This window comes from Copadichromis virginalis, linkage group LG13 (assembly GCF_057382275.1).
Source record: "Copadichromis virginalis isolate Kocher_CV1m ecotype Utaka linkage group LG13, C_Virginalis_male_GT1.1, whole genome shotgun sequence".
In the NCBI taxonomy this organism is placed as follows: Eukaryota; Metazoa; Chordata; class Actinopteri; order Cichliformes; family Cichlidae; genus Copadichromis; species Copadichromis virginalis.
In genome coordinates this window covers 30143273-30169769 of record NC_140630.1, presented here as the reverse complement: position 1 = coordinate 30169769, position 26497 = coordinate 30143273, and the positions used below count along the sequence as shown (strand labels likewise).

Below are 26497 nucleotides of genomic sequence, written 5' to 3'. Positions count from 1 at the left end.
CAGTTGTGCCATACTCCTTCCATTTCTGAATGCTCGCTTGAACAGTGCTCCATGGGATGTTCAAGGCTTGGGAAATCTTTTTGTAGCCTAAGCCTGCTTTAAAATTCTCAATAACTTTATCCCTGACCTGTCTGGTGTCTAAATCCAATCGAGAATCTGTGGCAAGATCTGAAAACTGCTGTTCACAAACGCTGTCCATCTAATCTGACTGAGCTGGAGCTGTTTTGCAAAGAAGAATGGGCAAGGATTTCAGTCTCTAGATGTGCAAAGCTGGTAGAGACAGACCCTAAAACACTGGCAGCTGTAATTGCAGCAAAAGGTGGTTCTACAAAGTATTGACTCAGGGGGCTGAATAATTACGCACACCCCACTTTTCAGTTATTTATTTGTAAAAACGTTTTGGAATCATGTATGATTTTCGTTCCACTTCTCACGTGTACACCACTTTGTGTTGGTCTTTCACGTGGAATTCCAATAAAATTGATTCATGTTTGTGGCTGTAATGTGACAAAATGTGGAAAAGTTCAAGGGGGCCCAGTACTTTTGCAAGAAACTGTAGGTGAGTCAGCAGAGCCCTGTGGTTGATACCACCATAACCTGTAGCCTTCCTTGCAGGTTTAAAGCCACAAAGTTTACTCAGGGAATAATCAAAGACATTAGTGATGTTTGGAGGCCAGAGTGTGGGGTGGAAGAGCCAGTAGAGTTGCAAACTGAACCAGCTGAAAAAATTGTTCACCTCATTTCTCTCTCTTCAGGCTGCTGACTGACTGCCTCTCACCTTAGTCACAGTAATTATCTTCATTCCTTTCCACACATCCTTCATGCTTTTTAACTGCCAATTGAGCTCCAGTCTTCTGTTGTATCAGTTGTTAAATTTCAGTACCTTTACCCTTAAATATGTTTGATACTCATCAGTTCTTCCCTGTCACATGACCTGAGTGCTTTTGATATTAAATATATCAGAAGGTTTTCATTTTGAAATACAAAATCAGAATCATTTGATTATGACTGAATCAAATCATAAAAGGTGAAGTAAAATCAAGTTGAAATTGCTAGTATCTTATAATTCATAGTAACATCATTCTGAATAAAGAAACCAAACTGCATATAAAAACATTTACAAAGGGAATTATTTTTAAATCCAAGACCAGAAAGACTTGATTTTGACAGTGTGCAGCTTTGAGGCAGTATGTTATGGATTTAAAGTGGAATTATTCCATAAGAACAGGGATTTTCCTTTTAACAGCATTCTGAAATTCTCGAAAGAGTAGCTCAGAAAGGAAAGTTCAGAGGGCTTTTACTTTGAAATCCAAAAAAGGACTGCCTTGATATTGGCTAAGGTACTACTAGAGTACTGGGTGTATCCTGTGGATCCAGCATTAAAGTGTGAAAACAACACTAATTAATATTTGTTATTATGGACTGAATGTGTTAATGTTGAAGCTGAATTCAAACAAAGTTGGCTTTTGTTTTGAAATCAGGTCTCCACATCTCTTACCGTAAAACTTAATATACACTAATATACATACTCAAAACTAAGTTGGGGCTGGCTTGACACCAGTTTTATACTCCCTTCTCTTCAGTAGGGCTAGCTAGATGCTGAAACACTGCAACTTACAGACACCTGCAGTTGTTCCAGGGACATGAGTGAAGTTAGCCCTCCACCTTTTCTAGTGTCAAACATTTGTGCTGGTTTGTGCCACTATCATTTTAAAGATACTAATAAAAGTTTCTAGAGGTCATCCAAGGTCAACCAGGGCCCCAACAATACTCAAATCAAACAAAATTGATGTCATGCATTTGTGCTACATTTGAGCTGCTAAAATTTTCATTTGTGCTGCTTTTGTTTTAAAGAATTTATTATTGGAAGTTTAAAGGTCAAAAGGTCAATCATCACAACCTTTTCACAAAGGGGCTTGTTGACCTTGGATGACCTCTAAAAACTTTAAATAATATCTTTAAAATGATTGCGGCACTAACAAAAACATTTGCAGCACAAGCGTAGCACAATTGACTGAGACAAATTTTGTTTGATTTGAAACAGTTGGGTGGGGGGCAACTTCACTCCGGTGTTATGGCAAAAACAACAACAAAACCCCCACATCCCCACCTTTAACCCGTGACTTTGGCACACGTCGTCTCTTTTTATGCAACATGATTAATAAAGGAACAGAATTTCCTTTCATGTGTTATTGTTTAGGCTCGAATTGTTTTGATGTTTAAAGCCTCAAAGTGAGGAAATAATAACTCGACCCAAATCCATTAAAGCAAAAATAATGAGTCCATTTTTAAAATGTAAATACTAGAAGTACAGATATTGGTTTAAAAAAATGGCTTTAGTTGGGATGGTGGCACTGTTGCCTCAGAGCAAGAAAGTCCTGAGTTTGATTTCACCACCTGGCTGGGACCTTTCTGTGTGGTGTTTTCATGTTCTCCCCGTGCTGCGTGGGTTCTGTCCGGGTACTCCAGCTTCCCCCTACAGTCCCATGTCTTTGGACTGAATTTTAATTCAACATGTTTATGCAATTTTACTAATTTTGAACTTCCATTATCTGTTTGCATGTCTGCATGTATTAGGGTGACTGTAAACTATCTGCAGGGTTACAGAATGCCTTAGAACCTTAAAAGATAACCTGTACATTTGGGCATATCATTTATAAAAGATTATATAGAGACAAAATTTAAAAAATATGCAGTCTTCCATTCAGCATGGTCGGTTTGGCACAGAGAGCTAGCAGAGTCTTAAAATTGCCCTGTACAGGTGTAGATTATTTGAACTGAGCCCTCATGGGCTGCAGTAAGTAAGCCACAATATAAAAGGAAATCAGCCACGTTTGATTTCATAATAAAAACAAATCTGTATTAACAGACTTGGAATAAATTCAAAAAAGCACCACTCCAGTTTGTGCCTTAAATAAATAATAACATAATATAATTAAAATAGGCTAACAATCGTATAGACCAGATTTTTTTATCAACATGTTCCCATTTGCAAATGTCACCTTTGTCGTGTGCTGCCATAATGTAAACACAAATATTGTTGGTCTAGTCTAAGGAGTCATTTTTTATTATTTTGAAAGCGTCAATTTCGTATACCGGAAGTACTCCTGCTTCTTCTGGACTTGATATTTCAAGGCGCAGACGCGTGTGTGTTTGGATCTGTGTGCTGCGTGGTAAGTCAGCATATGTTTTTATGTTTACTTTCATGTCATCATATGTTCACGTTTTTCATACGTTGGCGGTGAAAAACCCGCGTGTCCGGTAGCGTGACGGAACAGTGAGGATTAGTTTGAGTGCACCGAGAATGATTTTCAGATTAGAATTTAAGAGACGTTGAATTTTATATACCATGAAGCTTGCTGGTTTGCTGATACACTGTTAGACAAACTGACCCTCTTTGCCTTCGCTTTTCAGTTACCATATTTCGGTAACTAAATATTCAAACATTTCCTGTAACTAGAGCAGAGCCGGGTGCCTTCGTTACGGAGTAGTGATATGCGGATCGATCCTGAAATATCGATTCCTCCGATACCAATCATTTATGTTCTAGAATCGATTCTCACATTACAATATCGATATTTTAGTAATTTAGAGTAAATTTGTAGTTTACCATTAACAGGAACACAGTGGAAAGAAACTATAACAGTCGGATTGTCTACATTCAAAGGAACTACTTCCTCTTCCGCCTTTCATAGTCATGTGCGATATAAGATAAGATAAGATAAGATAGAACTTTATTAATCCCTCGGGTGGGTTCCTCTGGGAAATTCGACTTCCAAAAAAAGCACAGCAACGACCGAAGTTACAGTTACAGAACTGTTATATATATATATATATATATATATATATATATATATATATACACACACACATACACACACATATATATATAAATACAGAGACAAATATAAATAAAATATACAAAGGGGATAAATAGAATAAATAGGAATAAAAAATAAAAATACAAGTGAATTGCACATTTCAAGTATTGAGTATACGGCTGTATAAATGTCTCGCCGCCCCTTGGCGTGCGCACTCACAATGATGGCTGAGCGTAATTGTGCAGACGTATTTTACCTCCACAAACAGCTGAGACGTGAAGGTATCTCTCGTCTTACACACGCTGCATTGGCATTGCACCTTGATAATAAGCTCATAAAAGAGGTTGATAAGTTACTTTTCAACTTTATCTGGAAAAATAGGACACACACTACATTAAAGAAACAGTTCTTATGAACTCATATGTCAATGGAGGACTTAATGTGTTAGATTTTAACACTTTAAATAACACATTCAAAATAAATTGGTTAAAGAATCTAATTACTAATCCTACTTCCATTTGGAATACTATACCTGTGTTCATGTTTAAGTTAGGTGGCATTGAATTTTTCCTTACCTGTAATTTTGATATTGATAAAGAGAAGGAACCGAAGGCCGTAATCTTGAGGATTGAGTGAAGAATCTGTTGTCTGAGGCTCTGGACATTGAGATGGGAGATTACTACGAAATAGACAGAATCCATCGGGTGGGGCCAGCACCTCCGAAGCCAGCTGCGGACTCCAGACCGAGACACATCATCGTTCGCTTCCTACCGGATAAAGCCAAGATGTCCGTACTGGCGGGTGCCAGAAAAAAGAAGCAGATCATTTGGAAAGGCATGAGAGTTCGTTTTTTCCAGGATTATGCACAGGAGGTACAAGAAAAACGCCGGAAGTTTGATGAGGTGCGTCGCTTGTGTGCAATATTGGCTATTCCCTTCGCTTTCCGGCTGTTATGACTTTTTCAGTGGATAACCAGTATCATCAGTTTTCCAACCCAGCAGAGGCTAAGCAATTTCTAAGCGGCCTGGATTCGGCTAACATTCCGGGTGATGTAGATTAAGAGGATTTTATAAGCTATGGGTTAGTTTACTTCTGTGGGGTTTTTTTGGGGGGGGGGGGGGGGGGGGGGGGCACGGGGGACGTGAGGAGGGACGCCATTATGGGATTTTTGAGTGCCACTATGGGCTCAAAATGTGGTCATAAATATTTTGTACTTGTAAAAAAGATTTGTATGTGTAAAAAAGATTTGTGTGTGTGTAAAAAAGATTTGTGTGTGGACTTAGAAAAAAAACCCCTGCAAGTTACAAGTACGGATTTTTGACCCTATTTTTCTTCCCTTCATCTGATTGGTCAATGTCATGTCAATCACAAATGTAACAATCCAATCAGAGAACAGATGGGTTTGGCTGTCGAGGGGCGCTTTTTTTGAACTGCAGGTCTTTGAAGGGAATAAATGCCCTTTTACATGCCAACCCAGCGTTTTCCTTCATCACCACGAAGGAAAACAGTCTGTGGTCGTCCGAGTTTGGTGATTTTTATGTCACAGGTCTACGGTCTACGTGTTTAATACAGGGACTTCCACAGCCTTTTCAACAGCGCTGCGGACCGCGGGGTGGGGGCGGGCAGTGTTTTGGAAATGACAGTCTTCTTTACAAAGCTTTCTTCATAATGCTTTAGCATACATGTTGGAGGTTCCATTTTCTAGGGCAGAAATACCGGGGTAACTCGCATATCTCACGGAGGAATAAACCATACACACGTTGTTTAGAGTTTTACATCAGAGGGACACACCTTCCTCTGCATCAGCATTTATTGCACACACACTTCCGTATTTATACCTTTCAGGTTAAGAGCACATACATATATGATAGGGCAACACCCCCACTTGCTCTTAACACTATACATTACACATTTACATGATATACATATTTACATGATATTCACATATCAACATTTTATGTTCCAAACAAAATATGCGTAAATCTATTTTCACTTTACTTACAGCCTTAGTCATGATGTCTGCTACCATGTCTTCTGTTGCACAATATTTAACTTGTACTTCCTTCTCAGTTATAGCAGACCTAATAAAGTGATACTTGATATCGATGTGTTTGCATCTTTGACGGTTTATAGGATTTTTGGACAATGCAATTGCACCTTGATTGTCTGCAAGAATGGTAACTGGTGAATATTGCCTTTTAATGTCCATGCCATTAAGTAGCTGTGAGAGGTATAAGCTTTCTTGTACTGTGGCGGCCATCGCCATGTACTCTGCCTCGCACGTTGACAAAGCTACTGTAGCTTGCTTCCTGGTTTTCCAGCAGATCACTGGCCCATTTTTGGATAGTACAAAACAATAACCCGTTGTACTTCTCCTGTCACTCAAGTCTGTGGCCCAATCTGCATCGCTGTATGCTATAAGATTTAGGTTTCCTTCTATCCTTTTATAGCACAGCTCTTTGTTTAGTGTCCCCTTAAGGTAACGTAATACATGTTTTGCTGCTGTCCAATGATGCTCTTTTGGCTCAGACAGGGATTGTGACAGTTTGCTCACTATCCAACTCAAATCTGGTCTTGTACATGTCATTAAGTAAATCAAACTGCCCACTAATTCTCTATATTTTCCTGAATCAACTGATTCACCATGTGCACCAAAGTCATTTTTGAGTTCACAAGGAGTAGAACGTGGCTTACAGTCAGACATTTTGAACTTTTCCAGGATTTTTGTGATGTACCGTGTCTGATTTAGTCTTATCTCATGGTTCTGTTGTATACAGTCAATACCCAAGAAATGTTTGAGCTCACCAAGATCCTTCATTTTAAATTTCTCATCCAACATTTGTTTCACGTTTCTGATAGCGTCTTCATCGTTGGCAGCTATGATTACATCATCAACCCAGATGATAAGAATCACTGTCTCACTCGCTGTCTGTCTGGAATATACACAATGGTCTACAGGATTTTGTTTGTAACCTTTTGCACATAAATGGTCATGTAACATCTTATTCCAGTTCCTGCCAGATTGAGATTGTTTCAAACCATATAGTGATTTGTTTAGTTTACAGACCAGTTTTTCCCCTGTGTCTGATTTTACTTCAAAACCTTCTGGTTGCTGCATATACACCTCACAATCGATTGGGGCGTGCAAATAAGCAGTCTTCACGTCCATTTGATGGAGTTTAAAGTTGTGCTGTACTGCTAATTGCATCAGCGTACGCACTGACGTCATATCTGCAGTCGGCGAAAAGGTTTCTTTGTAATCAATGCCTTGAACTTGGCTATAGCCTTTAGCAACATATCTTGCTTTAAATGTTTTAGTCTGATTTGGGTTCTCTTTTATCACATACACCCATCTCCCCCCCACTGCATTTTTACCTTCTGGCAGCGTGGTTAAAGTAAACGTGTTATTGTCTTGCAAGGATCTCATTTCATCTTCCATAGCATCTGACCAACACTTAGAGTTCGATGACTGCATAGCTTCTTCAAAAGTCTTTGGTATGTCATACATCACCCTGTAACAGTAATCTACAGTCAGCGATGTTTGGTCGTCTTCTGCAGTTTGGACATAGTCTTTCAGGTAATCTGGCCTTCTCCTGTTTCGTTTGGGATATCGTTCAGACTCTGTTCTATCACTCTGTTTGTCTGAGTTTTGTGCATCATTTATGCCATTGTCCTGAATGTCACTTTCAGGTTCCAGGATCATACTTTCATCTGATCTCTGGTCATTCCCTGTTTTGTCCTTTCTAGCGGGGTACTTCAAGATGTCCCCTGGAGTCAAATCATCATCTCCATTGTCATCAACCTGAGTGGTCTGGGTTTGGTGCTCAACTACACTTTTAGTGAGGAACTTGACCAACCTATGTCTAAGAACTCGTCCTGTTTTAGGGTAGTAGATTAGATACGACGGACTGTTTTTATCGTAACCCACAAAAACTCCTTCGTCACATCTCGCGTCTAACTTTTTTTTGTTGTGCCCGTAACCGTAGCAAACTGATCCAAAAATCCCCATCCTCGACATGTCTGGCTTCTTTCCTGTCAGCATGTAATAAGGGGTTTGCTTTGTGCGTCTGTTGTAACACCTATTACGAATTACTGCGGCAGTCATAACAGCATAAGTCCATAATCTTTTTGGCAGGTTACTTTCGATCAACATACACCGTGCCATTTCAAAAAGTGTTCGCCATTGTCTCTCGGCAGTCCCATTCTGATGAGGTGAATACGGCGCTGATGTCTCATGCCTTATCGTGTTTTTATTTAACAATGTCTGAAACTCTTTAGATGTAAATTCAGTTCCATTGTCTGATCTGATTCTCTTTACTTGCCCATAGGGGGCGACGTCTGCCAAAAACTTTTCAGTTGCTTTTACGGTGTCACTTTTAGCCTTTAGAAAGTACACAAACATTGTGCCTGAGTAATCATCAGTAAATGCTAACGTGTACCTGAACCCGTCTTTAGCTTCTGGTTCTATCGGTCCAGCTAAGTCAGTGTGCACTAGCTCTAATGCTTCTTCTGCTCTTTCATCAGGCTCTCTATTCCTTGTTTGGATAAATTTGCCTTTTGTACACACTTCACAGTCTTGGTAATGTTTAGCTTTACCTTTTATTTTCATACCCTCGGTAATGTCCTCTAGTTTAACCAAGTCTTCATAGTTGCAATGGCCAAGGATTTTGTGCCAAGTTTCTACATCATGACAGCCATTCATTGCATTCGTCGTTGTCAACATAATGATCAGCTGTAACACTGTTCAAATAGTATAGGCGTTCATATTCACTTATCTTAAACCTTGTCCCGTTCTTATGGATAAGCTGGTTGCAGCCCTTCTTGAAGGTTACTGAGGCTCCTTTGGCCGTCGCCGCCTGAACCGAGAAGATATCTTGCGGGTAAGAGGGAATGTAAAGTGCTCCCTCCAGTGTCGCCTTCACCTTTCGTCCCTCGCTGTCTTGTAGATAGACCTCCACATCTCCCCTCTTCAGTGCGACCCCACTCGTCCTGGTTCCGTCAGCTAATTCCATGAAGTGTCTTCCAGGTGTGAATGTCTCATCAAAACTCTTAAATCTCTGAATGTCCGTAATAATGTGAGAAGTGGCCCCTGTATCAACCATTAGGCCTTTTCGGTGCTCTCGTAGCTTCTTAATTTAGCTTTGAATTCACTAAATGTCATTGCTTTGTCACTGTGGGTTACATGTATGGCAAACGGCTTGAAAGATTCAGGCAACCCTTTTAGCACCATTGCAATAAGCAGTCCATCACTTAACGTCTCTTCTGCATTCCTCAGAGCTGTAATGGCAGTCTCAGCCCTTATCATATAGTCTGTGACGCTCTCACTGGGCGTTTTCTGTAGCGACGTTAGCTCCGTGTACAGGCTAATCACGCGTGGTGTCCCCTTACCGGCGTAGTGCTCTCTCAGAATTTCCAACGCTTTCCGTCCGTCATCCTTGGCATCTCTCATCACGAGTGAAAGACTTCTATCATCCAATACTTGGATTAGCTCTGCATAAGCTACTTCATTCTTTTCATCCAAGTCCTTGTCTTCTTCCTCCGACTCGCCGGGCTCGTTCAGAATGGCAGCCTTTAGCCCAAGTAGCCGCAGGTATCCCAGGAACTTTGTTTCCCACAATTCGTAGTTTCTCTCGTCTCCGTCGAAGCATAGACGGTTCCACCGGCTTCCCACATCCCTTCTGGGCCCATAACCTGTTGGAGGTTCCATTTTCTAGGGCAGAAATACTGGGGTAACTCGCATATCTCACGGAGGAATAAACCATACACACGTTGTTTAGAGTTTTACATCAGAGGGACACACCTTCCTCTGCGTCAGCATTTATTGCACACACACTTCCGTATTTATACCTTTCAGGTTAAGAGCACATACATATATGATAGGGCAACAATACATGTCTCTACAGAGGACACTTTATGTCCTCTACAAGAGTTTGTTTTTTTTGCTAGTTCAATAAAAACATGTATGCTAAAGCATTATGAAGAAAGCTTTGTAGAGAAGACTGTCATTTCCAAAACACTGCCCGCCCCCACCCCGCGGTCTGCAGCGCTGTTGAAAAGGCTGTGGAAGTCCCTGTATTAAACACGTAGACCTGTGACATAAAAATCACCAAACTCGGACGACCACAGACTGTTTTCCTTCGTGGTGATGAAGGAAAACGCTGGGTTGGCATGTAAAAGGGCATTTATTCCCTTCAAAGACCTGCAGTTCAAAAAAAGCGCCCCTCCGACAGCCAAACCCATCTGTTCTCTGATTGGATTGTTACATTTGTGATTGACATGACATTGACCAATCAGATGAAGGGAAGAAAAATAGGGTCAAAAATCCGTACTTGTAACTTGCAGGGTTTTTTTTTCTAAGTCCACACACAAATCTTTTTTACACACATACAAATCTTTTTTACACACATACAAATCTTTTTTACACACATACAAATCTTTTTTACACACACACAAATCTTTTTTACAAGTACAAAATATTTATGACCACATTTTGAGCCCATATGCCACGGACCAACGATTTCATGGTTTTGTTTTGTTTTTCTTTTTTTCCAACTGTGTTTTGTTTTGTTGTTCGTTTTGATGGTATGGTGCCAACTGTCCTGTATAGACCTATTTTTTTTAGACCACTGGGTTGTCTTATGTAACTGGCTTTAAGATTTGTTATATGGGTAAAAAATGGGATGTTCTACTGGATAAATCTGTACAATAATTTGGCTCGCGTGGTGTTATGGAGTTATGTAAAATAGTGTCGTGGAATATAGCGGGTTGTCATAATGTTATTAAAAGGAAGAAAATCCTCACATACTTGAAGCAGAAAAAGACAGACATAGCCCTGATTCAGGAGACCCATCTCGATGAGGTGGAATCATTAAAGCTTAAAAGAGATTGGGTGGCGCAAGTTTATTTTACTGCATTTTCGGCTTGAAAAAGAGGGGTGGTCATATCGATCAGAAGAAATTTGGATTTTCAGGTTTTTAAGCATTATACAGATCAGGAGGGTAGATGGGTGGTTTTGGATGCATGTTTACAGGGGCGGAAAATGACATTGGTCAACATATATGCTCCCAATTCTCCTCAGCCACAATTCTTTCATGAAGTATGTAACATGGTGCGGACTATAGGTAATACAAATATTGTAATTGGGGGAGATTTTAACCAGGTCAGGGATGTATTGTTGGATAAATCCTCTCGTACTGGACTAAGTAAGGACCCAGTTAATGTTGCGGTGGACGTGATGTCAGAGGAATTGAGCCTGGTAGATATATGGAGACTTCTTCATCCTCAAGAAAGAGATTATACTTTTTTTTTCGCATCCTCACTCAACCTACTCCAGGATAGACTACTTCTTGGTGTCCCGTTCTCTGGCAAGTCAAACTATTGGGTCCTCTATTGGTAATATTGCTGTTTCGGATCATGCTCCCATTGACCTTGTTCTTTCTGGTACTGATAATATTAAACCGTCACCTAGGTGGCGTTTGAATAACTCATTATTGAAGAATAAGGGTCATTGTGAATGTATAAGGGAAATGATAAAGGAGTTTTGGTTGCACAATGAGGGCTCTATTGACGACGTTGGAATGACCTGGAACGCTTTTAAGGCCTGTTTGAGGGGGCGCCTTATCCAAATTGCTCCTTGATTAAAAAAGCTGAGAGGGACAAGCTGATGAAGCTGGAACAGGATATCAAGGAGCTTGAAAAACAACACATGCTGCACCCAGAGAGGGATTTATGGAACAAATTAATAAAATTTAAATTTGAGATGAATAGTATACTGGAGAAAAAAGCGGAATATGCAATGTTTTGTCTAAATCAGAAGTATTTTGAACAAGTGGAGAGAACAGGTAAAATGTTGGCACACAAGTGTTACGGATTCAAATATTGGGGATGGATACAAGAGGAAAAACCACAATAACAACACTGGTCCGGCCGGGTTGAGTCAAACGATGATTTTAATGATCACATGCGTGGGAGATGGACACCGTACGCAGACAGCATCAGATCTCAAAATGGTGGAGCATTGATCAACCTCTTATAGCCTCTAGTGGCCCCCACCTAATCATAAAAGCCTAAACATTCACATTCTTTCTCTCACACAGCGCCTAAGCTACGACTCCCTGTTTATCTGCTCCTGCTGAGATGGGGCAGAAAACTCCAGTATGTTCTGTTCTCTTCTACTCAGACAAATAAGGCAATGACTTTCTGCGAACAGTATTTCTTATAACTCAGCAGTATAATGCATCATATAACAATATCATTCATTCACAATAAATTAGCAGTCTAATGTAATGCAAATCAGTTTAACAAATGCAATAGTTATCACCTTCTTCTAATTCAGGAGAATAATGCAAACTAAAACTACATAATAATTCACAATCTTTAATTAGGGGTATAACATGGCATAAAATAATATTATAATCTCACACAGGGTTAAGCAGATAAAATCTAGCAACCTTATACCATCTATTTTTGTTCCTAGTAATAATAATAAGTTGACCACCAGTAAAAAAGAAATTAATGATATTTTTAATAAATTTTATCAGGAGCTTTACACCTCTAATGGATTGGTGGAGGAACAGAGGCTGTCAGATTTCTTCTCTTCTATTAAAATTCCCAGCCTGTCTGAAGATCAAAGAATTGTATTAGAAGGTAAGATTACACTAATTGAAGTTAAGCAGGCAATTGGCAGTCTTAGATTGGGCAAATCTCCAGGCAACGATGGATTTCCATCAGATTTTTATAAGGTGTTTGTGGACGAATTAGCTCCAAGACTACTGTCGGTATATCAAGATGCGTTTCAAAGAGGGAGACTATACCATTTAGTATGCGATCGGCAGTGATCACGTTATTACATAAAAAAGGGAAAGACCCACAGTATTGTGGGAATTATCGCCCAATTTCATTAATTAATGTGGACGAAAAAATTATTTCTAAGATACTAGCTTTTAGGCTTGAGAAAGTTCTTCCGTATTTGGTGCATAGGGATCAGGTCGGTTTTGTGAAAAACAGAAGTTCTGCAGATAATCTACGTAGGTTATTGCACATATTCTGGAAGAGCAGGACTAATTTAGACCCTTTCGTCGCGTTCTCCTTAGATGCAGAGAAGGCCTTCGATAAAGTTGAGTATCCCTTTCTGTTTTATACGTTGAAGAGATTCGGTTTTGGTCCCTTTTTTAGGCAGTGGATTCAGGTGGTATACACAGATCCAATGGCTACAGTTATTACCCATGGGATAATGTCACCCTCCTTTTCGTTAAGTCGGGGTACTAGACAAGGTTCACCCTTATCACCTCTCATTTTTGCCCTGTTTTTGGAGCCTTTGGCTATTGCATTACGTGAATGTAAGAAAATCAGAGGGTTGGATATGGGTCAAGAAGAACACAAAACTTTTTTGTATGCAGGTGACATTTTACTGATCTCAAGTAACCCAGAACAGGCCGTTCCTGCAATTTCCTCAATTATTGATTCCTTTTCTGTAATCTCTGGCTACACCATAAATTGGTCTAAGTCGGAAGTTATGCCCATTTCTAAATTGTGTCCGCCAGTTATGAGGAGCTCATGGCATTTCAAGTGGATGCCCGAGGGTTTGACTTACTTAGGGATTAAACTGACCCCTGATTTAGACAACATAATGCAAGTAAACATCTCCCCAGTGATTCAAAACATTCGTCCGCTGTTGCAGAATTGGGTTAAAATAAATCTGTCCCTTTTGGGCAGAATTAATTTGGTGAAGATGATTATTGCCCCTAAACTTCAGTACTTTCTTCACATGTTACCGATAGCAGTCCCACATAACTTGCTAAAGCTTTATAATGCATGTGTGGAGGGTTTTGTGTGGGCAGGCAAAAAGCCATCTTTTAATCGGTCCAAATTATATGCTGCTAAAGAGAGTGGTGGGTTGGCATTGTCCGAGATGGTCTGGTATCATTATGCTTTCTCCCTCTCTGTTAGTTAAGATACATAATTCCTTTACTGAGAAGCCATCATGGGTTGCGATTGAGGAAAGTCTTGTGGCTCCTTCGTCTTTAGAGGCCTTCCTTACTCAGAAGGGAAGACCGGTACCGTTTAAAGATCCAGTATTGGCTTTCATGCAAGAGACCTTGTTTAGAGCTCCCCAATATACCAACATTAGCCCTTATCTTACCGCTAGAGCCTCTATCTGGTATAATAAGAAAATATTAATTGGTAAGAAACCGGTCTGGTGGGAGGCTTGGGCTAGGACAGGTATCAATCAGATGGGGGATTTATTTGGGCAGACTGGCATGAAATCGTTTGCAGAAATCAGACGAGAATTCAATCTGGATCCAAGGGAAATTTGGAGGTTTTTTCAAATAAGACACTGTATTAAAACCATTTTGAATAATAATCCAGACCCTCCATCTAGTATTCAGAAGTTGTTTGTAGCCCCTGGTAGGGCTGGGCGATATGACCCAAAATTCATATCTCGATATTTTTTAGCTGGATGGCGATATAAGATATATATCTCGATATTTTTTTTTAAAGCCATAAAGTAAGAACAAGAAGAGAGTTCTTAGTCAAAGCTGTGTCCCAGATGTCACACAGGCACTTTTATTAACATAGAGCAGATGTACATCAAATTTACTCAAAAATAAATTATGAGCATTTATTAAATAATAATGCTCCATAAATAAAAGAAAACAATGTTGTTTTTGTGCATAACAAAAAGCTCACAATTGTGCAGTCAAAATGTAAACTAAAAGACGCTGAGCACAATAACAAAGACAGATTTCACAGCTGCTCTGTTCCCAACTTGTACTGCGTGACTGACAGCCTGGAGTTTGAAATCCGCTTCGCAACCACGTCTCTTAACAGGTGCCATTTATGGTCCTTATACACAGTAGGGTAATATTACATTGAAGCACAGTACGTATCACTCCGCGAGGCTCAGCCGTAATGCTCCGACAATCCATCAAGCGGTGCAGCTCCGTAGCTTAGCAAAGTCATATTAAAACATTTTTTGACAGATTGCTGAGCGCCGTGTTCCACATAAAATCGGTTCGCGGCCATCAAGCACAACCAGAATTCATACATAAGGCGCGCTGTCAATTTTTGAGAAAATGAAAGGATTTTAGTCCGTGCAGCACCTCTAGGCTGCATGGCGTTAGCGTGGTTAGCTAGCTAACACATTGACGCCGTCCAGCCCCACGCACGGGGCGATGCGCAGTAACTCGTTAACGGAGATTTGCCGTGTCCATCTTGTCGCTTCCTGCAGGTGAAGCGATGGGGGAGGAGGGGGAGTTGTGTTCAGTGAAGGAGAGGCGAGGCCGAGTAACGTTGCGTAAAGACGAAAGTGGACGAAAGAGAGGCAAACTTGCGGCTCCACAAGTATAATTATACGTAACATAGACTATATCGATATAAAGGATATTGTCACATCTTATATCTCGTATAAAAATATATCGATATTTTTTAAAAACTCGATATATCGCCCAGCTCTAGCCCCTGGCATTAATAGAATCAGGGCATCCAAATTCTATGGGATCTTCAGAGAGGCGCACTCTCCCAATTTGGGGGGACTGAGGCAGTGTTGGGAGAAGGATCTGGGTATCCAGATTTTAGAGGACAGTTGGAAGACGCTGGTTTCATCATGGTATGTTGTTTTCATGACATTTGTTGTTGTCTTTTTTTTTTTTTTTACTTTGAAAGTCAATAGAGGGAAGAAATTGTCTTAATGTCATCAGTGGTCAAGGTTATGTTTTGTTTTTAGGCACCCGGGTGTTTTGCCCCCATTGCTTTTGTTTTTGCTGAAGTTTCCCAGGAGGCGGTATATCATTTTGTTTCTCCTGGGTTTTTTTTTTTGGGGGGGGGGGGGTTTTTGTGTTTGTCTGTTTGTCTTAGTTACTGTTAGTCCTTATTTGTTGGTTGTTGTTAAGAAACGGACAGAGAACTGACAGTATGATTATTCCAGTTGTATATTTGTTAATGTTTCTGTCCATCCAAAATATGAATAAAAAAAAAAAGAAAAGATATTGATAAAATCCCTATAAAAGTCTCTGCTTTTCATCGTCAAGCTTTTTTTAGCATGGACTCTTATTTACAAGCATAACTTTAGTCCACACAGTTATTATATCTAGAATAACAAGGATATTTTATTTAAAAGAAAATCTCTCTTCTTAGATAGTTGGTTTAGGAATAACATTGTTTTAGTCAACCAATTATTTGATTCGAATGGTATGCTTTTCTCCTATGAAGAATTTTGTTTACATTTCAATTTAGCTATAAATCGTCATGATTATACAAAAGTATTTGGCTCAATACCATCAGGGGTTTGTATGCTGTTTAAGAATCAACCTAATATCACTTCATTCCACAGGCCGTTGGCATCTCCTATACAAACTTTTGTTGGCAAGATTTGCTTTTCTAAGCAATCTAAAAACAACAATAAATCTATCAGATCTTTATTTCAGAGAAGCATAACCACGGTACCATATGTAATTTTTTTCTGGAACCGGTTGTCAGATGGTATTATGTGGAACGAAGTTTGGCGACTCCCTAATCAGTTTTTAATTACCAATAAAATTAAAGATATTTCTTATAAATTAATACACAGAATTTATCCTTCTAAAGATTATCTTTAAAGCAAATTCAATTTAGACATTGATACAAGCTGTAGCTTTTGTAAAACTTCCAAGAAATCTACTATACATCTTTTTTGGCAGAGTTTATGTGTTTTTATCTCAGAAAATGTATTTAAAGGATTTGTACTGTTTTGGAAATATGTTTTATTTGGTCTACACAAAAACCAAAGACAATTCAACTTTGATAACAGATATCTGTCAGTCTGCCCCAGGGCAGCTGTAGCTTGCCTTCACCAGTGTATGAATGTGAGAGTGAATGAATAGTGGTATTGAGGAAGCGCTTTGAGGGGTCCCGAAAAGCGCTATGTAAATGCAATCCATTATTATTATTATTATATATGATTAACTTGTTAATTTAAATGGCTAAATTTCATATTCACAAGTCCAAATGTTTAGGAAGACATCCCTCTTTTTATGTATTCTCCTTTGAACTTGTACAGTATCTTAATTCAATTAAGAACTCCACTAACCCAAAAGCTATAAAAACTATTGGTGTTTGTGAGAAAATCAAAATCTTTCAATCACTTTATTCTTTGGCTTGATCAGTTACTTTCCTCCTAGCATATTTATATTGTAGGTTCTGAATTTTGTTTTTTTATTTGGATTGACTATGGTATGTAATTTTATGGTACTGTTTAATTGTATTTTGTATTGTACTGAGGTTTAAATGAAGGTTTGAAGGCCCCCCCCCCCCCCCCCCCCAAAAAAAAAAAAAAACCCAAACAAACAGCTGAAACGTGGGCTGTGTCCCAATTAAGAGACCGCACGCTTTTTTTTTTAAACTTTATTTATCACATTTTAGACATACAGTCAAGTAAAACAGGGATCAAATAAAAGATGACATTGTGGTAGTACAATGAAGAACAGAAAGAGTGACAAGGACAGTGAGACAAAAGTGAGTACAAAAAATAAAATAAATTAAGGGGAACATAAATAAACAGAAGTTTGCAAGAGCCAAAATCAAGTTAGCAGTTTCAATCAGTTATAGATGTTAACAGTCTTGAGAGCCTTAGTGTTTTTTGATGAGGAGATTGTCCTTATATATTGTGCAAGTTCCATTTTTAATATAGGAAGTTCAGGCTTTCTGCCGAGGACTTTGCTTTTGTGTATATGAAATTTTGCCAAAAATAAAACCAAATTTATAAAGAAGAAAGCATCATTGTCCTTGTCTTTAAAATTATAATAGCCAAAGATAACATCCTTATAGTATAGTTGAAGATTAGGGAGAACAAAGTCAGTAATAAACTTGTGGAAATCCTTCCAGAATTTACATGTAAATTTACATGACCAAAACAGATGAGAAACTGTTTCAGGTTGCTCTTGACAGAAGGTACAATTTACATTTATTTCAGCCATAGTGGAGCACTGTGGGAGCATCTGTGTAACATGGACAGACCAGATGGGATGGCATCGAACACTATTGAGAATTCTTTAGGCGTTATCGGTACATTGTATCTCCTGAGGAACTCAGAGTAATTATAAAAGAGTCCATCTTCTCTATATAACTGACTAACCAAGATTATTCCATTATTAAACCAGTTATTTAAAAAAAGAGTTTTATTTTTATAAATAATATTGCAGTTATTCCAAATAAAACAGTTTTGTGGAGAGAAATTGTGTTTGTAAATCAGCGCCCATGCCAAAAGAATTTGTTGATGAAAGTGAGAAAGTTTCAGTGGTATTTTTGGAATACTATAATTGCAGAGCAGTAGGAAGTTAAGGCCTCCTAAATTAGAGAACACATGATAAGAGACCGCACGCTTGAAGTATGCATTTTGAGTGTGATTACGTCACCGCCACGCGACGACGGCTGTCCCAATTTGAAGTTTTACTTCAAATGCGTACTCCAAATGCACCGTCAATTTCCCCAAATATCAAACGTGGTCCGTGTCACTACCCGATCCGTACCGGAAACCCGATCGGTACCCCGCATGCGCAAAAGGTGTCTACTTCTGGTCGAAGCGTTTTACGATAGTTACGGGTCAGAGTATCTGTTAAGATGTTAAGAATAACAAGTATCTCTTAAAATGTTTCCGATAATGAAACATTTAATAGAATGTAGACAAAAACAAAAAAATAAAAAGATAGTGACAGATCGGGGCTCCCGATCCTTACTGCGCATGTGTAAAGTCGGACCGTACCGCGCATGTGCTAGGGTTTTCTTCTTCTTCTGTTCGTTTAATGGCAGTTTACTCCCCAGTGTACGAGGATACCGCCACCTGCTGACCGAGCGAATGAACCCTATTGTAAACTGAATTAGCGTCATTACAAACGTGTGTTAAATTTGATTTAGTGATAATCGAGTGTGTTTATGCTTGTCTGTGTGGAGAGGATTGTTGGAAAAGTGATGATAATGTCCGCTATCACTGTCAATTGCCAGTAAACACTTCATCTGGCTGCTGAATCTTCGCGTGACATATTATAAAGTCTGTATTATTAACTCTGTCATTAGGCACCATTCTTCTTATTTTACGGCGCTGTTGTTCAATCGGGGAACGCTCTCTGTTGAGGAGAAAAGCAAAAATTTGTTGCGGATACGGATTATCCATTGTTTAAATGTCTCGGTAGTCGAAAAGGAGGCAGAGCTGCTGAGAAATGCTAGGAGCTAACTGGGCGCTAACCGTATCATTCAAATATATGGAATGTCGCAATGTTGGCAAAGAGAGGAAGTGACGTAAGATTTGCGCATGCGGGGTACCGATCGGGTTTCCGGTACGGATCGGGTAGTGACATGTACAAATCGGGTCTACCTGATCCGTACCGCGCATGTGCAGGGGTTTTCTTCTTGTTCTGTTCGTTTAATGGCAGTTTACTCCCCAGTGTACGAGGATACCGCCACCTGCTGACCGAGCGAATGAACCCTATTGTAAACTGAATTAGCATCATAACAAACGTGTGTTAAATTTGATTTAGTGATAGTCGAGTGTGTTTATGTTTGTCTGTGTGGAGAAGATTGATTGGAATAGTGATGATGATGTCCGCTATCATTGTCAGTTGTCAGTAAACACTTCATCTGGCTGATGAATCTACACGTGAGATATTACAAAGTCTGTATTATTAACTCTGTAATTAGGCGCCATTCTTCTTATTTTACGGCGCTGTTGTTCAATCGGGGAACGCTCTCTGTTGAGGAGAAAAGCATGAATTTGTTTGTATACGGATTATCCATTGTTTAAATGTCCCGGTAGTCGAAAAGGAGGCAGAGCTGCTGAGAAACGCTAGGAGCTAACTGGGCGCTAACCGTATCATTCAAATATATATATATATTTTTATTTGTATAAATTAACAATTACAGCGCATATCTTACAAATCAAAAAGATATGTACAAGTATAAATATAGGTGGTTAAGAACAAAGCAGCCATTGAACAAAGAACAAAAGAACAGTATAGGTCAGAAATAACATAAAGCAGCATACAAGTACATTAAATGACCTTCCATATAAAGTAAAAAACAAAGAAATCAAAAATACGCACACACAGCCTAGCTACATCAGTTGAAAAGCAGCATCAAAAATTCCAGTAAGGTGTGAGCTTTATTTAAGTTACACTTGTCTAATGAAGCCTTCAATAGAAGGACTTCATTTTTAAAGTCAGCAAAAATCGGAGTAATTTTCAAGAAGCGACATTTATGAATAAAAATATTTGCAACTATAAATAAGTTCTTAATCCCAAATTCTATTTTCTGTTTGCAGGCCAAATCGAATTACTTGAAAGGTTAGAGAAGGGCAGTCAATATTTTTAGAGGTTAACCAGTTCTGAAAATCATCCCAAAAAGATCTGGAACTTTCACATGAATAAAAAAGGTGCTCTGTAGTCTAAATATCAGTGTTGCAAAAAGTGCATGCGTTCGTATCTATATTGAATTTCTTGTGAAGATAGTCCTTGGACGGGTATATGGCATTTAAGATTTTAAAGTGATTTTCTTTTGCTTTTGGTGAAATTGGAAAAGAAAGATACTTAGTCAAAAACCTCGAATTATAATCTTTAAACAGATATTTTCTTTTTAATTGAGAAGGAAAAAGTTGTTTGGTTAGAATAGTCCTTAAAAATGTAATATTGCATGTCTTTCCTTTAAATTGACGATCATCAATAATTAAGGACGGTTCACGAATTATAGAGGAAGAATAGGTTAAACTGGCTTTAGCCATCTGAATCATTGCAGGGGGAATGGCTTTCACAACTTTAATGAATTTACTTTGAGTACATGATAAGCCATAATTATCTTAATATACATTGCCGTCATTGTCTAAAAGGTGTAAAACGGTCCAAATTCCATGATCCCTCCAATCCTTATAAAAGATGGATTTTCTTTTTTATCAATATACATCTGTTGTTCCAAATCGAATTTGTATGTGGAGAAAAATTATGCTTGTAAATCATTTTCCAGTACTGGAGAACCTGTTTATGAAAATTGGATAATTTAATTGGTAATTTGGAAATTTCTAAGTCACACTTTAAGAGAAATTCAATGCCACCAAGCGTCTCGAAAATTACTTTGGGGAAATAAAACCAAATACTGTTTGAGTTATTTATGAAAGACTGCAACCATTTGAGTTTGATGCAACCATCCACTGCTCAAAATCAATCGCATTCAAACCTCCTTCTTCAAATGATTTCACTTCATCGTTTTTCCTAATATAATGTTGCTTGTTTCTCCAAATGTAATTAAAGTGAATTTGATTTATATTATTGATTAGTCTATTGGAAACATATAAGCATTTGATGGAAAAATCAGTCGAGAGTAGAGCAGGGCGATATGGCCAAAAATATTTATCACGATATATATTTGAAAATTTGCGATAACGATATAACCGACGATATAATTGATGCGAGACAAAATACAACTCCACAATATTACTAGCGCAAAAAGACAACCTTCCATTTATTTTCACTTAAACAAGAAGCTGGTTTTTATGTACATTAAAGCTTTATAAAAATGTAACAGTGCAAATGCAAATTCCTTGCTGAAAGTTTAACCAAAAGGCATTTCCAGTAGAAATGGGCTGACATATCCTGAGCATAACCATGTATAATATCCACTGAAGTTAAAAAGAGGTGCTTTGCAACATTAACCCTCTGATGCATGAATTATGAAAGCCTTGGTCAAGATTTTTTTCTTAAGTGCTTTTATTCTTCTCAGGACATGAAAAAAAATGTTTAACTCTTTTTTTTTCAAAAATATGTTTTTTTATAAAGTTATAAACTTGTCCACTCCAGTGGACTACATGCGCCTGAGCACTTAGCATGAAATACTGTGAATTTACTGTAAAAATTAATTACCTTGTGTTCTATTGTAAATATACAAACACTTGTTTGCTTGTATCCTTTGAAAAACATCTCAGCAATTTTTTTGGAACTTTCAACTCATAAGGCCCCAATGTTTAGACGTAAATAACAAAACCAATCAACAGTCCTAGCTATGAATCCTACACCTGAATATGGCAAACTATCTCCAACAAGAGAAACATTTTTGAGTCTACACAGTTCTATAACGATGAAGGACAGTATTACCAAGCCCTTAGTAGCATGCTGGAAGAAAACACAAACTGACATCTTAGTCTCTGCATCTCCAAACAGTTCTATGTTCATCACACCTAGGCTGTGCGAAAGTTTGCAACGCATCCAGGGCACAATGGCACACAGCATTGCATGCAGATGTATTTGGTCTTCCGTGTGCACACAACATCATGGCACCTGTTTGCATTTTTCACCTCGGTCAGTTGGGGCCAGTGATATCCTGTGGCAAACCTGACCTCACAGGCTACTTTGGTGACTGCTCTCCACTTCACGGGTTGTGGGGTCCCACTGGGTCTTCCTCTTTTGCATTGCTGGAGGGAGAATCTCTTCTCTTGTTACTGACAGTTCTTTCCCATACAAGTTGGTGTTGTATGTTATATTATCAATTAGATCTGCTGGAAACAGATGTCTGAAGAAATCTATGGGATCCTTCCCCTCCACATTCAATTTCCACTCTCCTAGAAAAGGAGGCAAGTCTCCAACCAAGTCATTGTCTTGGACTTTCCAAATATTTTTGCGGGCTTGAGTATGGTCAGGTGCCATGTACCCATCTCCCACAGCTCCCTGATCATACTGACCTTCCTCTTCATCCTGCCCCTCATCGTTCTCACTTTCTGCATCCTGACTGTCTGTGTCTTCATCATCCGTAGTTCCTATGTCTCTGTTCTGCTCTGGCAGCCACTCTCATCATCACTGGACTTATCACTGAACTCCTCATCACTGCACTCATCAATGAAATCATCATCACTGGAGCTGGATGGAATTTCCTGGACTATTCTGTACGCTGCCTTATTCTTTGCTGCATTTGAAGTCTACAAAATATGATAAAATAATTATTATAGTAACTCAAACTACAGCTGATCTGCACAGAAATATATATTTTAAATGAGTAGCTTATAAATGTAACAATTATATGCTTAATTATAACCAAAACAGTCCCAAAAAACAGTGAGACAATTTATGACTTATGTTAAAAAAAATATAGTGGGTAATGCATGATGTCCACTACAGTGGACACATGGTTAATTGTAGTTTTCTACATATTAGACATAACAATTTCTTATTCCAAACAGATAATATCCTTCCCTAGATGTTACTGCATATCATCATATTTTTTTTACCTGTTGGGCTCTTTTAGCATAGAAGGATTGACAGGATATGCCAGCAGTGGTCGGCAGGGGTGACAGTTTGTCTGCCATCTTTGATTCAGAGGAAATTTACTTGCAGTTGCACTAACTGAACACTGAATTGACCTCAATGGAGCATGGCAGCAGAGAGCACTCTAGAGGCTAATATGCAGTTCCACCATAGAAACCAATGCATTAAAGAGATATGTACGTTTTAGTAGCTGTCCACTCCAGTGACCACTATGCATCAGAGGGTTAAACTGCAGTGTGCAGTACGCATTTTTCGGACCATAAGGTGCACGGGATTATAAGGCACATTAAGCGAAACAAAGCAGTCAGATAAATCAAACTTTATTAAACTCATTCTTCTTGCTTCCTCCACTTCTGTACCATTGATTCATTAATGTTGAATTCTCTGGCAGCTGCTCTATTCCCATGTTGTTGCAGTATATTAATGACTAACCTCGTATTGTGGATGGATTATCTCAGTTGTTCTCCTGACTGAAGTTTGGTCCGTTTACAGTATCCTGCCATGCGATTGCATTTGTCTCTAACCATGAAGAACCTTCACGTTAACTTTTATAAGTGGAAAAGTGTTAGTGTTCGTCCTCCAGCTTCACTGTTTATGTTATGCTAACATAGCTGTGTCGCTAGCGATCACGTAGCACATCATTATATACCAGCTAGCCCAACTTCAGTAACCCTACAAACGTCACTGCTGTTTAGTTTCCTGTCTTCATTTATGTTGGAAGTGATAGCAGAGCTGTACGTTTGATTTTTTTCAGAAATCTCTCCGTCAGAACGTGCTATATCATGCTTAGGTAACTAGCGAAACGAGCGAGCTAACTTCCGCTAGCTTCCTGCTAACTTCTAACTCCGTTAAATGTAATAACTTTTGTTTTCATGGATGCCTGGAAGTTAAACTTTATAGTTACACCTGGTAAAGCAGCAATGCTGATCGTTTTATTAAAGATGAAAGAATTTAGACAGTTTTTAACTCTAAGTGATGCTGCAGTGTTGTTTGACCTGAAGAATACGGAGTTTAGGACCCAGATTACTCCCAGATTTAAGAGCATCTTAGTCCGACAAATATGACAATAACGACGGACGCTTGCATGTTCTGCAAAAAATGTGCTTTGTTGTGTATCTGACGGACAAACACCAAACCAGTTCCACATCACTGAAGTTGCACCATTTTTACAAACCAATTCTGGTTCATCTGTTTCACTCAACAATCGGCCATGTGCGTATGAAAACAAAGGCACTGCGCATGCGCGTTTTACTCCCATTCTATCGCGATATTTCATTTTCCTATCGTTGCCTAACATTATACCGGTATTACCGTGAACGGTATAATATGGCCCAGCCCTAGTCGAGAGATACCTTCTGTTTTAGTAAGCAAGACGCATCCAAAGATGGAGAGGTCTCTTTGTAACCAGCTGATTTGGATCTTTTTAGATTTCTGGGTAATATGCTCAAAATTTAGATTTTCTCTATTATTTGTATTCTTTGAGATTATAATACCCAAATATTTAATTTCAGTTTTTATAGCTATGTTAAGAGAGATATTGGGTTTACAATCATGAATAGTTAATAATTCGCATTTTCTAATATTCAGGTACAAACCAGAGGCCTTTGAAAATAGTGAAATTTCATTTAGTGTAAGAGGAACCTGTGACATGTTCTTTAAAAACAGTGTAGTATCATCTGCTAATTGACTTATGATCAATGGGGCTCCCATCAAATTCAGTGGTTGAATATTTGGATTGTGTTTCATGAAAATAGCTAAAAGTTCCGTTACAATAATGAAAAGTAACGGAGAAGCTGGACACCCCTGACGGATTCCTCGACTGATGTTAAATCGTTTAGACGTTCCAAAAGGTAAAGAAATAGAACTATTGATGTCAGAGTATAATAAAGAAATTAAATCTATGAATTTTTTTTACCAAAATACTGTAAAGCTTTTAAAATGAAAGGATGTTCGACCGTATCAAATGCTTTATAAAAGTCTACAAAAAGAATCACACCATCATCTTCAATTAAGTGATTATAATCCAGTAGATCTAAAACCAATCTAATATTATTGTGGATAGAACGATTTTTAAGGAACCCAGATTGTGTTTCACTAATAATCTGATCTAAGCTGTCCTTTAATCCGTTTGCAATAACATGAGCAAGAATTTTATAATCTGTATTCAATAGAGTAATTTGTCGTAGATTATCGATTAATCTTTTATCTTTACCAGGTTTGGGAATAAGGGAGATAAGACCCTGTTTCATTGCCGTTGCTAATGTTTCATTACTAATGATTTCCTTAATAGTTTTGAAGAAAAATTATTTTATTTCTTTCCAGAAGAATTTATAAAAGATGGCAGTCAAGCCATCCCGACCAGGAGCTTTGTCCATTTTCAGTTTGTTTAAGGCTTGATCTAAGTCATCCAGTGATATATCAGAATCACAAATTTCTCTGAATACAGAATCGATTTTTGGAATATAAGGTTCAATCTGATCAAAAACGACAAAAGGGATTTCTTATCAGCCTCCGATATAAACTGTCTATTACAATAGCTATTTATATTGTAAAGTAATTTACTTTCAGATTCCTTTTGTTGTCTACTTTTCATTTTACTAAACGTAATTGAAAATTCTCTAACTTTAAATTAAAAAAATTCCCATCCGTGTGTGTAAGTACCAATTGTTCCATCATTGCAAATTTCATGGAGGAGGTCTTTAACCATCTTAACATACTCATCATCAATTAACAGATCTGCATTGAATTTCCAGTAATCTTTTTTAAATTGTTTTATTTTCAGGGTTAAGTTTAAGAGTAATAATACTGTGATCTGTCAATGGGGCTGCTGAGATGGAAACATGTGAAACATATCTATATAGTAAAGTCGAGCCCAACCACAGATCTAATCTGGACATATTATCTCCCACCATCAACATCTCCCACCCCATGCAGCAGACTCTGACAGCACTGAGCAGCTCCTTCAGTGGGAGACTGCGGCACCCACGGTGTGGGACGGAGAGATTTCGCAGGTCTTTCCTCCCCACTGCTGTCAGACTCCATAATAAAGACTTTAACTGATCAAGCACACACATCCATACATATGCAATAATACTAAGTGCAATAATCCTTTCTGTCATCGTTGTATTTTTACTCAGTTGTATATAGTATTTGTATTCTATTTTTATCTTATTGTATATTTATTTTATTTTATTCTACTGTATATAGTATTTTATTTTATTCTATTCTGTACAGTTGTGTACTGTATTTATTCTTATTGTATTCTAATTTTTGCCTCATAACTTTTGCACTGTCCACTTCCTGCTGTGACAAAACAAATTTCCCACGTGTGGGACTAATAAAGGTTATCTTATCTTATCTTATCTTATTACCATTTGGTTTAATCCAAGAGAATTGAGTAACTCC

General features: G+C 38.4%; 1 protein-coding gene and 1 pseudogene across 4 annotated transcripts in view; one reads left to right on the top strand and one right to left on the bottom strand.

Annotated features, from left to right (window-relative positions):
• The first annotated feature begins 3108 nt into the window (after positions 1-3108).
• Positions 3109-26497, top strand: part of asrgl1 (asparaginase and isoaspartyl peptidase 1) — a 35629-nt gene continuing 12240 nt past the window's right edge. The window contains exon 1 of one of the 3 annotated variants that reach the window (XM_085478432.1): positions 3109-3173. The gene's annotated coding sequence lies outside the window, so the exon portion shown is untranslated. The remainder of the gene's footprint in view (positions 3174-26497) is intronic. The other 2 variants (XM_085478434.1, XM_085478435.1) reach the window with 2 other exon arrangements.
• Positions 21490-23310, bottom strand: LOC146695949 (uncharacterized; annotated as a pseudogene). The gene is made up of 2 exons (XR_014923648.1): positions 23056-23310; positions 21490-22746 (listed from the first exon to the last, which is right to left on the bottom strand). The product of XR_014923648.1 is annotated as an uncharacterized LOC146695949 (transcript).